Source organism: Suricata suricatta, chromosome 3 (genome assembly GCF_006229205.1).
Source record: "Suricata suricatta isolate VVHF042 chromosome 3, meerkat_22Aug2017_6uvM2_HiC, whole genome shotgun sequence".
NCBI classification, from domain to species: domain Eukaryota; kingdom Metazoa; phylum Chordata; class Mammalia; order Carnivora; family Herpestidae; genus Suricata; species Suricata suricatta.
Window position 1 is genome coordinate 159963131 of NC_043702.1, and position 11520 is coordinate 159974650.

Sequence of the window (11520 nt, forward strand, 5' to 3'; positions counted from 1 at the left end):
GAAAATGCAGTACTTTTGAAATCATGAAACTTGTTAATATTTTCCCAAAAATGTAAGGCAGAACCAATGCCCTCTGAAATGATAAAGAGTATGGATTATGGAGGAAATTTTTCTATATTTTGGGCTTTTGTAGGAAGAAACTAAATCATTGGATATAATATCACAATTTGAACACATGAAGAATTGTTCTGATTAATTCCATCTTATTTCAAACCTTGTGATGATGGGATGGGATTTGGATTCATGGTTTTCAAAGCCCTTTTAGGTAATGATTTATTAACTTTTAATGAAAACTCAATATTTATTAACTAATGGTTATGAGAGGCTTCTAGTCATTAATAATATATGATTTTTTGAAATACTCCACTGAATATACTAATCAATATAATCATCCGAGAAATTGTTCCAAAATAGAAATGTTCATACATCCAAAGTAGTCTGTTCTAGTTCTGCCTACTCTTCACAGAACTGTTGGTACACAATTTTGTATAAATAAGAATCATACATATACATCTGGTTGTATTCAAGGTTTCAAACTTTATGAGAAATCTCCTATTTCAATTTCTTTTTCTTCTTTTTTTTTTTTTTACGTTTATATCTTTTTGAGAGACAGAGACAAACAGGGCATGAACAGGGAAGGGGCAGAGAGAGAAAGAGACACAGAATCTGAAGCAGGCTCCAGGCTCTGAGTTAGCCGTCAGCACAGAGCCTGACGCAGGCCTTGAACCCACGAACTGTGAGATCATGACCTGAGCCGTAGTCGAACACTCAACCGACTGAGCCACCCAGGTGCCCCCTCTATTTCAATTTCAATAACTAACCCACATTTCTGATTTAAAGTTGCACAACATCAGGGGTAAATGGGAAGGACAACTCAAGTTCTGGGAGATTCCTCTGGATGTGATGAAAGAAAGTCATTATACTGCTCTCTATTTACAGTGACAGACCGGGGAGAGAGTCCTGCCTAAAAATTTGATTGCATGTAAAAAAGAAAAAAATACTAATGTCAAATCTTCTGCCAGTTATTTGTCTAAAGGGGATGACTGCTCTGTTCTTTGGAAAGTTACAGTAATGGGGCTGATCTATTAACTCTATTACTAGGCACTAGGCATGACCTAGGCTGACCAACTTTCTCTATAAAAGGCCAGAGAGCAAGTATCATAGGTTTCAAAGGCCACAGATTGTCTCTGTCATGACTGTCTCCCTCTGCCGTTATAGTGCAAAAACTATAGTGGAACACAAACATGGCCGTGTTCTAATAAAACTATGCAGCCATAAAACGTTATTTAAAAAGACAGATAGTAAGTCAGATTTGACTTGTGGGCCATAGTTTATCAATGACTGGTCCAGAAACAGGAAGATAGAAAAGGAAAATTGAGACAATTGGCTTAGTAATTGTAGATTCTTCCATTGTGGATCTGGGAAAATGTGGCAGATTATATTACTATTGTTAGGAGTATTGTTGCTGAGAACATCTTGTTTTACCTTAGGAGGGGTGTGTGTTTGTGTGTGTGTGTGTGTGTGTGAGAGAGAGAGAGAGAGAGAGAGAGAGAGAGAGAGAGAGTGAGAGAACCTGAGAAAGAGAAAGGGGAGGAGGGGGATGGAAAGATACTAACTAAAGAGTGTTAAATAAAGGTACTCTTCAGGGATCCAGGAAGGGATGGTAAAATACCCAAGGACTAGGAACAACAGGGAGCCATTTTCTCTTCTTAAAGGGAAGACATGGTTTACGGGAGACCTAGCCAGAGTTAAATCTCTGAGAGGAATACCTTACATGAAGTGTGGCCAGAGAAAAACACAAACACTTCCAGAACTATGGAGAAACAGGGAAAAATAAATGCCCTGGCAATTTTCTCCCTATGCCCTAAACCTCCCATCCGCGAGCACCAACTGGGAGTCAGAGGGCAAGGGAGCCCAGGTATCCAGTGCCTAATTTAAGTGTCTCATAGCACATAGGATAAAAGAACAAGGAAAAAACTTGAGGAATGTGAGAGTGGCTAAGTATTATTTCCAGAAATTACTACAGATGATCAGAACATGGTAGGATCCATGAGGAAACATTGTTTTTGACAATGCACTTGAGGTATAATTAAAATACGAAACTGCACTTATTTGAAGTATACAGTTTATTAAATTTGGGTAGATGCTCACACACAGAAAATCACCACCACAATAAAAATAATGAACATACCACCACCTAAAACGTTTTCTGTACCCCTTTGCAAATATTCCCTACCAAATAGCTTTCCATCTCTCATCCCCAGAAAACCACTGACGTGTCCATTTTCTATGATTAAACAGTGGTTTACATTTTCTAGAATTTTATAGAAATGGAATCATGCATTACCTACCCTTTTTCTGTTTGGGTTCTTATATTTATATTTACACTCATTTAGTTATTTTACATAACTATTTTATATATAGTACTTCATTCCATCGTATTGTTGAGAAGTATTCTATTACAAGGAATGGAATTGGTTTAGCCTTTTGCCTGATGATGAACAGTTGGATCGTTTCTTGTTTTTGGCCATTACTAATAAAGTTGATACGGATATCTGTGTAATTGTTTTTGGAAAAACAGGTATATAGTGATCCCCAAAAGATCTGTCTAAGCCCTAATCCCTGAAACCTGTGAATATGAGTTTATTTGGAAATTGGATTTTTGCAGATGTAATTAAGTTAGGGATCTTGAGATGAGATCATCCTGGATTTAGAGTGGGCCATAAATTCAGTGACTGGTACCCTTATAAAAGAAATGAAAGAGAGCTTTGACACACAGAGACACATACATTCCTAGGAAAAACCCTATCTCATTGTGGATATATTATTATTTTGTATTTTTTTGAGTTGTATTTGCTAGTATTTTGTTAAACATTTATCCATTCTAGATTCATGAAGGAAATTGGTTTGTAGTTTATTTGCATCTCTTTCTGATTTAGTATCAGGGAATGTGGGCCTCAAAGAATGAGACGGAAGTTCTTTCCCATGTCTTACGTTTTGTGGAAGCATTATAAAGAGAACTGATAATATTTCTTCCTTAAATATAAGCAGAATTCACCAGTGAAGCCATCTGTGCCTGGAATTTTCTTTGTGAGATTTTTTAAGTGTATTTATTTATTTTGGGAGAGAGAAAGAGAGAATGTGAGTGGGTGACAGTCAGAGAGAGAGAATCCCAAGCAGCTCCACACTGTCAGCATGGAGCCCAATTTAGGGCTCAAACTCTCAAACCATGAGATCATGACCTGAGCCCAAACCAAGAGTCAGACCCTTAACCAACTAAGCGACCCAGTGCCCCTTTGTGGGAGGATTCTAAACTACAAACTACAATTATTTCCTAGAAACAGAGCTGTCCAGGTTATCTATTTCCTTCTTGAGTCTTGGTGGTTTGTGTTTTTTGAAGAATTTGTCCATTTCATGTAAGCTGTCAAATTTATGGGCATACTGTTCATAACATCTCCTTATTTTCCTTTAATATCTTTATAACCGTAGTGTTGTCACCTTTCCCATTCCTGAGATTCGTGTGTGTCTTCTTTCTTTTTTTCCAAATTAGTCTGGATAGAGGTTCATAAATTTAATTAATCTCCTCAAAGAACCAGATTTTGGTTATGTTGTTTTTCTCTTTTCTATTTCATTGATTTATACTTTGAACTTTATTATTTCCTTTCTTCTGCTCACTTTGTTTTACTTTGCTATTCTTCTCCTGGTTTCTTATGGTTGACTCTGAGGTCATTATTTTCTAATACCTAAGCTAAGCACTAAAAAATTCTAAGTGTTGCTTTAGCAGGCCTCTGTACATTTAAGTATTCAGTCTCAAAACACCTTCACTTTGAGCAATTCTAATTTCTTTATACCCTATACATTATTTAGAACTGTGTTATATATTTGGGGATATTTCAGATATCCTTCTTTCTTTCTTGTTTATTTCTTACATAATTGCATTGCAGCCAGAGACCATAATTTATATAACTTGAATCTTTCCAAATTTACTGAGAATTGTGTTATGGTCCAAAATATAGTCTATCTCAGTAAAAGTTCTATGAGCACTTGAAGAGCATGTGCATTTTGCTTTTTTGAGTGGAATGTTCTACAAATATCAACAAGTTATCTTAGTTAATAGTGTTGTTCAAATCTGTCTTTATTGATTTTTTCATGTACTAGTTCAACCAATTGTTGCGATAAAAATACTGAAACACCTGTCGATAATTATATAATTGCCTATTTCTCTTTGCAGTTCTATCAGTTTTTTCTTCCTGTATTTTTAAGTTCAGTTATTAGATACATAAGTATTTTTTATGTTTATTTTTGAGGGGGAGGAAGGTCAGAGAGAAAGAGGGAGACACAGAATCCAAAGCAGGTTCCGGGCTCTGAACTGTCAGCACAGAGCCTGATGCGGGGCTCAAACCCAGAGACTGTGGGATCATGACCTGAGCCATCATGATCTGAGCCGAAGTTGGACGCTTAACTGACTGAGCCACCCAGGAGCCCCAGGTACGTAAATAGTTTCAGTTGTTATGTTGTCTTGATGACACAGCTCCTTTATCATCTTGACATGATCTTCTTTATCCCTGGTAAAGTCTTTGTTCTCAAATCGACTTTGACTGATGTTAATATATCTGTTCCAGCTTTCTCTTGACTAGTAGCAGTATGGAGTCTGAGTTTGGGCTGCTATAACAAACCTCCAGAGACTGGCTGGCTTATAAACAAGAGAAATTTCTCATGTTGGAATGCTGGAGGCTGGGAGTCTGACATAAGGGTGCCAGCATTTGTTGGGTTCTGGTGAGAGCTCTTTTCTGTGCTGCAGAGTGCCATCTTCTTACATGGCATCTCACATGGCAGAAAGAGGGCAAGAGAACTCTTTGCCGTTGCTTTTATAATGGTACTAATCCATTCTTGAGGGCTCCACCTTCATGATCTAATTTCTTCCTAAAGCACCCCCCCCATACAATCATCTTTGGGGGTAGAACTTCAACATATGAATTTAGGAGGAGATCCAAACATTCAGTCCATTGCATATGGCTCATTTTTCATCTTTTTTTCATTCCTTTATTTTTAACTTATTTGTGATCTTATATCTTAAAATATTCTCTTTTAGGTGGTATCTTGGGAGGTCTTGCTTTTTCATCTAGTCTGACAAACCTTGCCTTTTAATTGGAGTGTTTAAACCATTTACATATAATGTGATCGTTGATATGGCTGGGTTTAAATACATCATGCTAATTGTTTTCTATTTTTGTCATCTATTCTTTTTCTTGCCTTACTCTTTTTAAGCCTTCTTTCAGATTTGTTGAGTATATATTTTTATGTTCTATTTTGTTTCTCTGATTAGAAGAACAAACATCTCTCTGATAAGGTGATATTTGAGGAGAGTCCTGAAGAAGTGGGCCGTTTGTCTGTCTCAAGGAAATACTTTAAGCAGAGGAAAGAGCAAGGTGTAAAATGCTGAAGCTGGACCATATTTAACATTTGGGAATAATAACAAAGTGGCCAGTGTACCCAGAATGGAGTAGAGAGGTAAGAAGGAACATAGGAAGAAGATAGCAGAGGGACACTGAATGCCAATAGGAGGTATGTGAGATCATCTCAGACCTTGTGAACCTTGAAAGACGTCTTTCAAGGAATAGTTTTCTGAGAGTGTTCATTGAACATTCTTTGCTTCATCCACACCCCAAAATTAAACACAACCTTCTCTGAATCACAACCACAATCTGCCTAAGAGAACCTCAGGACTAATCTGTTTATCCTTATTTTCCCATTTTATATTGTTCTGCACAAAATTCCAGCACTCACCGATCATATCTGATTCTCCACTCTTCTCCCCCCAAACACAACCCTTCCAATGTGATTTGGATTTTGTGATCCCTTATAGGGAAAATTAGCTTCATCCTCACCTCTTTTCTAAATGTTCTTGGCACAGAGTAAAAGTGGCCTCTCCCTTATGGACACTGATTCCCTTGCAAACGCTAGTCTATTTTCTTTCCCATAATCCTCATACCATGGTTCTGGAGGGTAGATGTCATTCTGGTCCTTCACCAATCTTTCCAGATTACTGTCCTACATCTTCTGGTAAGCCACAACTTCTTTGATGAGTGTGCCGTCAGACTAGGAACGTGCTTTTTTTGATCAGGTCTGAGGGATAGAATCCAGTGAACTTCTGAGTCCTTTTCCCTTTTCTATGACTCGCCTTTAGATATTGACAGTTCTGTGGGAGAAAGTTTTCCCAATTACTGTCAGTAATCTCAAGCCAATGGTTTTTAAATCTGGTACATAGAGTATATCATTACAGACATACCCAAATAACGGGTGTATCTCCACTCAGAAGACAGCAGTAATAACAATGGCAATGGAAAACACTAGGCAAATTATCTATTCTCTTTTAGGCTCAGTTTGTCTTTACTAGTTGGCTACATGTGGGCTTCCTTTATCTACTTAAAGGCATAATCATTATCTCTCTACTAACTGGTTTCCCTCAGTATATGGTTATTTCTTTTACCATCTTTACAAAGCCTTCTCTTGACCTTCCTTTCCCTGCTGACAAGTATCTATTTCTTTTCTTTACAGCAAATCCCCATCAACCATGCAATTTTTCTCACTGCTGAACTAGAACTATTCTTACTTAAAATGTCACCAATTTCCTTCATGTTGAGAAATCCAATGGTCAATTCTCAGTTTTTTTATTTGGCTTATTATCTCACTGAACCCTCTACTCCATTGGTTTTCTTCCATCTTGCTGGAATTCCTTTCTTTTGGGCTGAGACTTCTTCATTTCTCAGTCTCCCAATGTTGTATAGTCAACGGTTCCCTCCTGATGTCTATTTTTTGTCTCTTTCTACATTCTCCCCCTTATGATCTCAGGCAGTCCTGTGGCTCTAAGAGCCATCTCAATACTGCTAAGACCCAAAGATTTTTGTTTGTGTTTGTTTTTGTTTTTTCACAGACAATGATCAGGGTAGGGCAGAGAGAGAGAAAGAGATAAGAGAATCCCAAGCAGGCAACATGCAGGGCTCAAACCCATGAATCTATGAGATAAGGACCTGAGTTGAAACCAAGAGTCAGATGCTTAGCCCACAGAGCCACCCAGGTGTCCCCTCCACCAAAGTTTTAGCTCAGCGAGGTTTAAGAGCGTTTTCAGTTCGAATCTCTCTTCCAACTCCTATATGCAACTGCCTACTCAACATCTCACTTGAATGCCTACAAATCCACCATCGGGTAATTCTCTGGACATCAACTGAGGGACCAAAACTCCACTCAATTCTGACACTATCTACCTGGAGGTAGTATCAGATTCCATAGGTTAAGGGCTCAGTCCTGTAAGAGTGTCCTCTACTTCAGATGCCAGTCACAAGCAGAGTTTGTTACTTATGCTTCTGACTGACTGGCTGCAGATTGGAGGTTCCCCCAATTCAATCTTTGAACTTCAGACACCAGCTCCAACTCCAGGTTGTTCCCGTGCTTCTGACTGACTGGCTACAAGCCATATGTGCCCACAACCCCCTTCTTGGATTTGATTAACTTGTTAGAACAGCTCTCAGAACCCAGGAAACCCATTTACTCACTGGATCATGGGTGTGTTACAAAAGGATATATCTCAGGAATATCCAGGTGGAAGAGATCCAAAGAACAAGAGAAGGGAAACAGGTGCGGAGCTTCGATGTTCTCTCAGCGCCACTCTCCCTGAAACTTTATGTGTCCACCAACCTACAAGCTCTCTAACCCTGTTCCTTTAGGGTTTTACAAAGATTTCATTGATCAAGTCACTGGCCACTGCTAATGGATTCTTCCTAGAGGTGGGAGCTGGGGGTGGTGGGGCTAACATTTCCAACCCACTAATCACAGGGTTGGGTCCTCCAGCAACCAGACCCTGTTAGGTGACCTAGGGCTTTCCAAAAGTCACCTCGTTAACATAACAAAAGAAACATTTACTTCTCTCATCACTTAGGAAATTACGATGGTTTTTAGGAGTTCACTCCCAGAACAGAGAATGAAGACCAAATATATATTTCTTATTATGAATCACAATATCACAGGCCTTAGTCTAACTCCGGTTGCCTCTTGAATTCACTGAAGGCAAAACTCTGTTAGTAAGTGTTCTTTTACGTTCTTTCAAGTTATGAGCCTATGAAAACTTAAATGGCCTCTTACCACCTATTTTTATACTGCAAATTTGATCCTGATAAGAGTGGACATTATTGGTTAGAGCAAAGATAGCTAACACTGTTTAAAGAATGAGGGATTCTTAGTTTGCTGCTCCTTAATCCAAATTTTACTCATCTTCTCAGTATAAAATGAAGGTTTAGGGTTCAGAGAGGCCCTGAAATTCAACTGCCTGCCTACAAATTCCTGTTTTGCCACTTGTCAGCTATGTAGTTGTGAGCAAGTTTCCTGATCATTTTAAGTCTCAGAGTTTTTTCATTTTTAAAATAGCGACAGTAATAGTTGAAAAGAAAAGAAAATGGTAAAAATATGTTAACCATTTAGCATGTGATAAATCCTTAAAAAATATTGTTAAAGGGGTGCCTGGGTGACTCAGTCGGTTAAGCGTCCGGCTTTGGTTCAGATCATGATCTCACGGTTCATGGGTTTGAGCCCCGCGTCGGGCTCTGTGCTGACAGCTCAGAGCCTGGAGCCTGCTTCAGAATCTGTATCTCCCTCTCTCTCTGCCCCTCTCCTGCTCGCCCTGTCTCTCTCTGTCTCTCAAAAATAAATTTAAAAAGTTAAAATTTAAAAAATTATTGTTAAAAAGAAAACCACAGGCCCCAAATGGCATCACTTAGGCCAAGGTGAAGTGCCAGCTGGGTAGGCTTCATACGTAACCTGTCTGCAGTTTCAACCTCACCCAGAAAAGTAAGTTTTAACCAGGCAGGCAGGAATTTTCTGACAGCACCAATAAAATAATGTGTCACATGGGCCTTCTCCACCCTCCAAAAGATGAGGTGATCTGAATAAGACCCCCTCCCCATCCCTCTTTGCAAGGGAAGGTGATCTTGCCAGAAACAGTCCTTTCTTGTCTTTGGCTGATAACTTTCTTCCCCACCTTGCTACCGATAAAAACCTTGCATTTTGTACAGTTCCTCAGAGCCCCCCTCTCCTTGCTGGATGGGATGCCGCCCTTGACTCATGACTTATTTAATAAAGCCAATTGGATCATTAGATCTACTCAGTTGAATTTTGTTTTCTAACAACACAAATTAGCTATTATTAATATTATCATTGTTAACTGGAGTAAATGATATTTATCTTATAAGTAGTGTTGGCCTCTTTTAAATCAAATTTGGATAAAGTCATCATATCACTGGTATTTTTCCAGCAGAGGGATTTTTAAAAAAATTCTTATCACAATGAAAATAAAATCATAACATCATGTAGGTCTTCAGTTTGAATTCTTATGGTAGAACTATTTAAGAAACGCAATTCATGCTAAGAATTGTTAAACAAAATCCAACTGAGTAAATTTGAAGATATCATTGGCTGTATTCAACAGTTCGTGAATGGGTTAACTCCTAAAAGCAGTACAAAAGAAAGGGTTTTCAGAGGCAGAAGGAGGGTGGGTCAGGGATGTTAAAAGACTAAAGCATTCCAGGTAGGGTTACCTTCCTTTAGGGGAAGACAAGGGGCTTATCTGGCAAGGTTCCTCACTAATGGTGATCGGGAAATTCCAGACTAATTGCTTTATTATTTATTTTTTTACTTGTTTAGTTGAGTTATTTTGAGAGAGAGAGAGACTGAGAGAACGCAAGCAGGGTAGGGCAGGGAGAGAGGGAGAGAGAGAATCTCAAGCAAACTCTGCAAGCTCACAGCCATGGGATGTAGGGCTTGAACTCATGGAACCACAAGATCCTGACCTAACCCCAAAATCAAGAGGTGGTGGCTTAATCCACTGAGTCACCCAGGAGTTTCCAGACAAATTGTCTTAAATTCCCAGTCCTAGAAGACATTTAAACTGCAATTAGGTTAGGCATTGCTTTTTTTTTAAGATTTTATTTCTAAGAACTCTTTACACCCAAGATGGGGCTTGAACTCACCACCCCAAGATCAAGAGTCCTAAGCTCTTTCCAATGGGCCAGTAAGGCACTCCAGATTAGGCATTAAGTCTTGGTGGGGGTTAGCAAAAAAGACTCCATCTTGAGCCTGTTTCTTTTTAAAGGTGTGCTGGGACCTCCATTCCACCACACTCCCCCTCCAGAGTGTGGAGCCTTCTTGGGAATCTCTCTCTCTCTCTCTCTCTCTCTCTCTCTCTCTGCCTCTCCTCTTTCCTCTCCCCTTCTCTAAAATTAAAAACATTTTTAAGTTTATACATATATATGTATGTATGTATACACACACACACACCTTAGTAGCCTCTAAATTTTCAGATTCCAATATATGTCCTATTACTTATTTATTTATTTATAAAATGAGTTTTGTTTTTTTTAATGTTTTTTTATTTATTTTTGAGAGACAGAGAGAGACAGCTCCAGCAGGGGAGGGTCAAAGAGAGAGGGAGACACAGAATCTGAAGCAGGCTCCAGGCTCTGAGCTAGCTGTCAGCACAGAGCCCGACGTGGGGCTTGAACCCAGGAACCATGAGATCATGACCTGAGCCGAAGCCCCGGATGCTTAACTGGCTGAGCCCCCCAGGCGCCCCTATACATCCTATTTAAAGTAAACAATTGCTAAAATGTGCATTTGTGTGTGTCTAACACTGAGTGCTTACTGTATTCCATAAACACATTACTCTACATATGCTAGGGGTTGTTTGTTTTTGTCCTTTTGCTTCCTTCCCTGCTTAACAACAACAAAAAACAAAACTGGTTGGGGGACTAGGGTTGAGACTGAAGAGGGTAATACATTAACGAATTTGCTGAGATAAACGCTATTTTATAAAGTTATGAGCTCCCCACATTTTCACTGCATTTGCACTTCTTACATTCAGCCATCAACCACCATCTCTAGGAAAAGTTCCCTTCGCCTCCCAAATCCTCGTGAAGGGAGGCAATAAAGTTGCTTAGGACAGTTTGCCCAGACTTGCTCCCAAAGTGGAGAATCTGCCTCCTGGTGTCAGAAAACCTTAAACGTAAAAGGGAACAGGCTGGGATCCCGCGGGGGGTGGGACAGGCCGGGATACTCACCCCGACGGGCGGCGGCCCAGGAGCACATTCCCTTAACTCCCGCGGCGCCGGCTTCGCAGGGCTGGGAAGCTCCTCCCCGGCCCTCCTCCCTCATCCCTCCTCCCTCCTCCGTCCTCCTCCTCCTCCTCCCCCCGCCCACCCCCGCAGCGGCGGGCGAAGGGGTGAGCGCTGCGGTATTTTGGCCCCAGCGGCGACCCCTTCTCCCAGGCAGGTTGCGGCTGCAGCGGCCGCCGTGGCGGTGGCGGTGGCGGCAGCGGTGGCGGCGGCAGGCGAGCACTAGGAGAGGCCCGGGCCGACCCTGCGGCCTGGAGGCCGCGAGAGGTGGAGGCCGGGCCGCCCTTCCGCGCCGCGGGAGCGGGGGGGAAGAGGCGGCCGCGAGAGCACTCGGTCCGGCCGCTGGGAAGCTGGGGGAGGC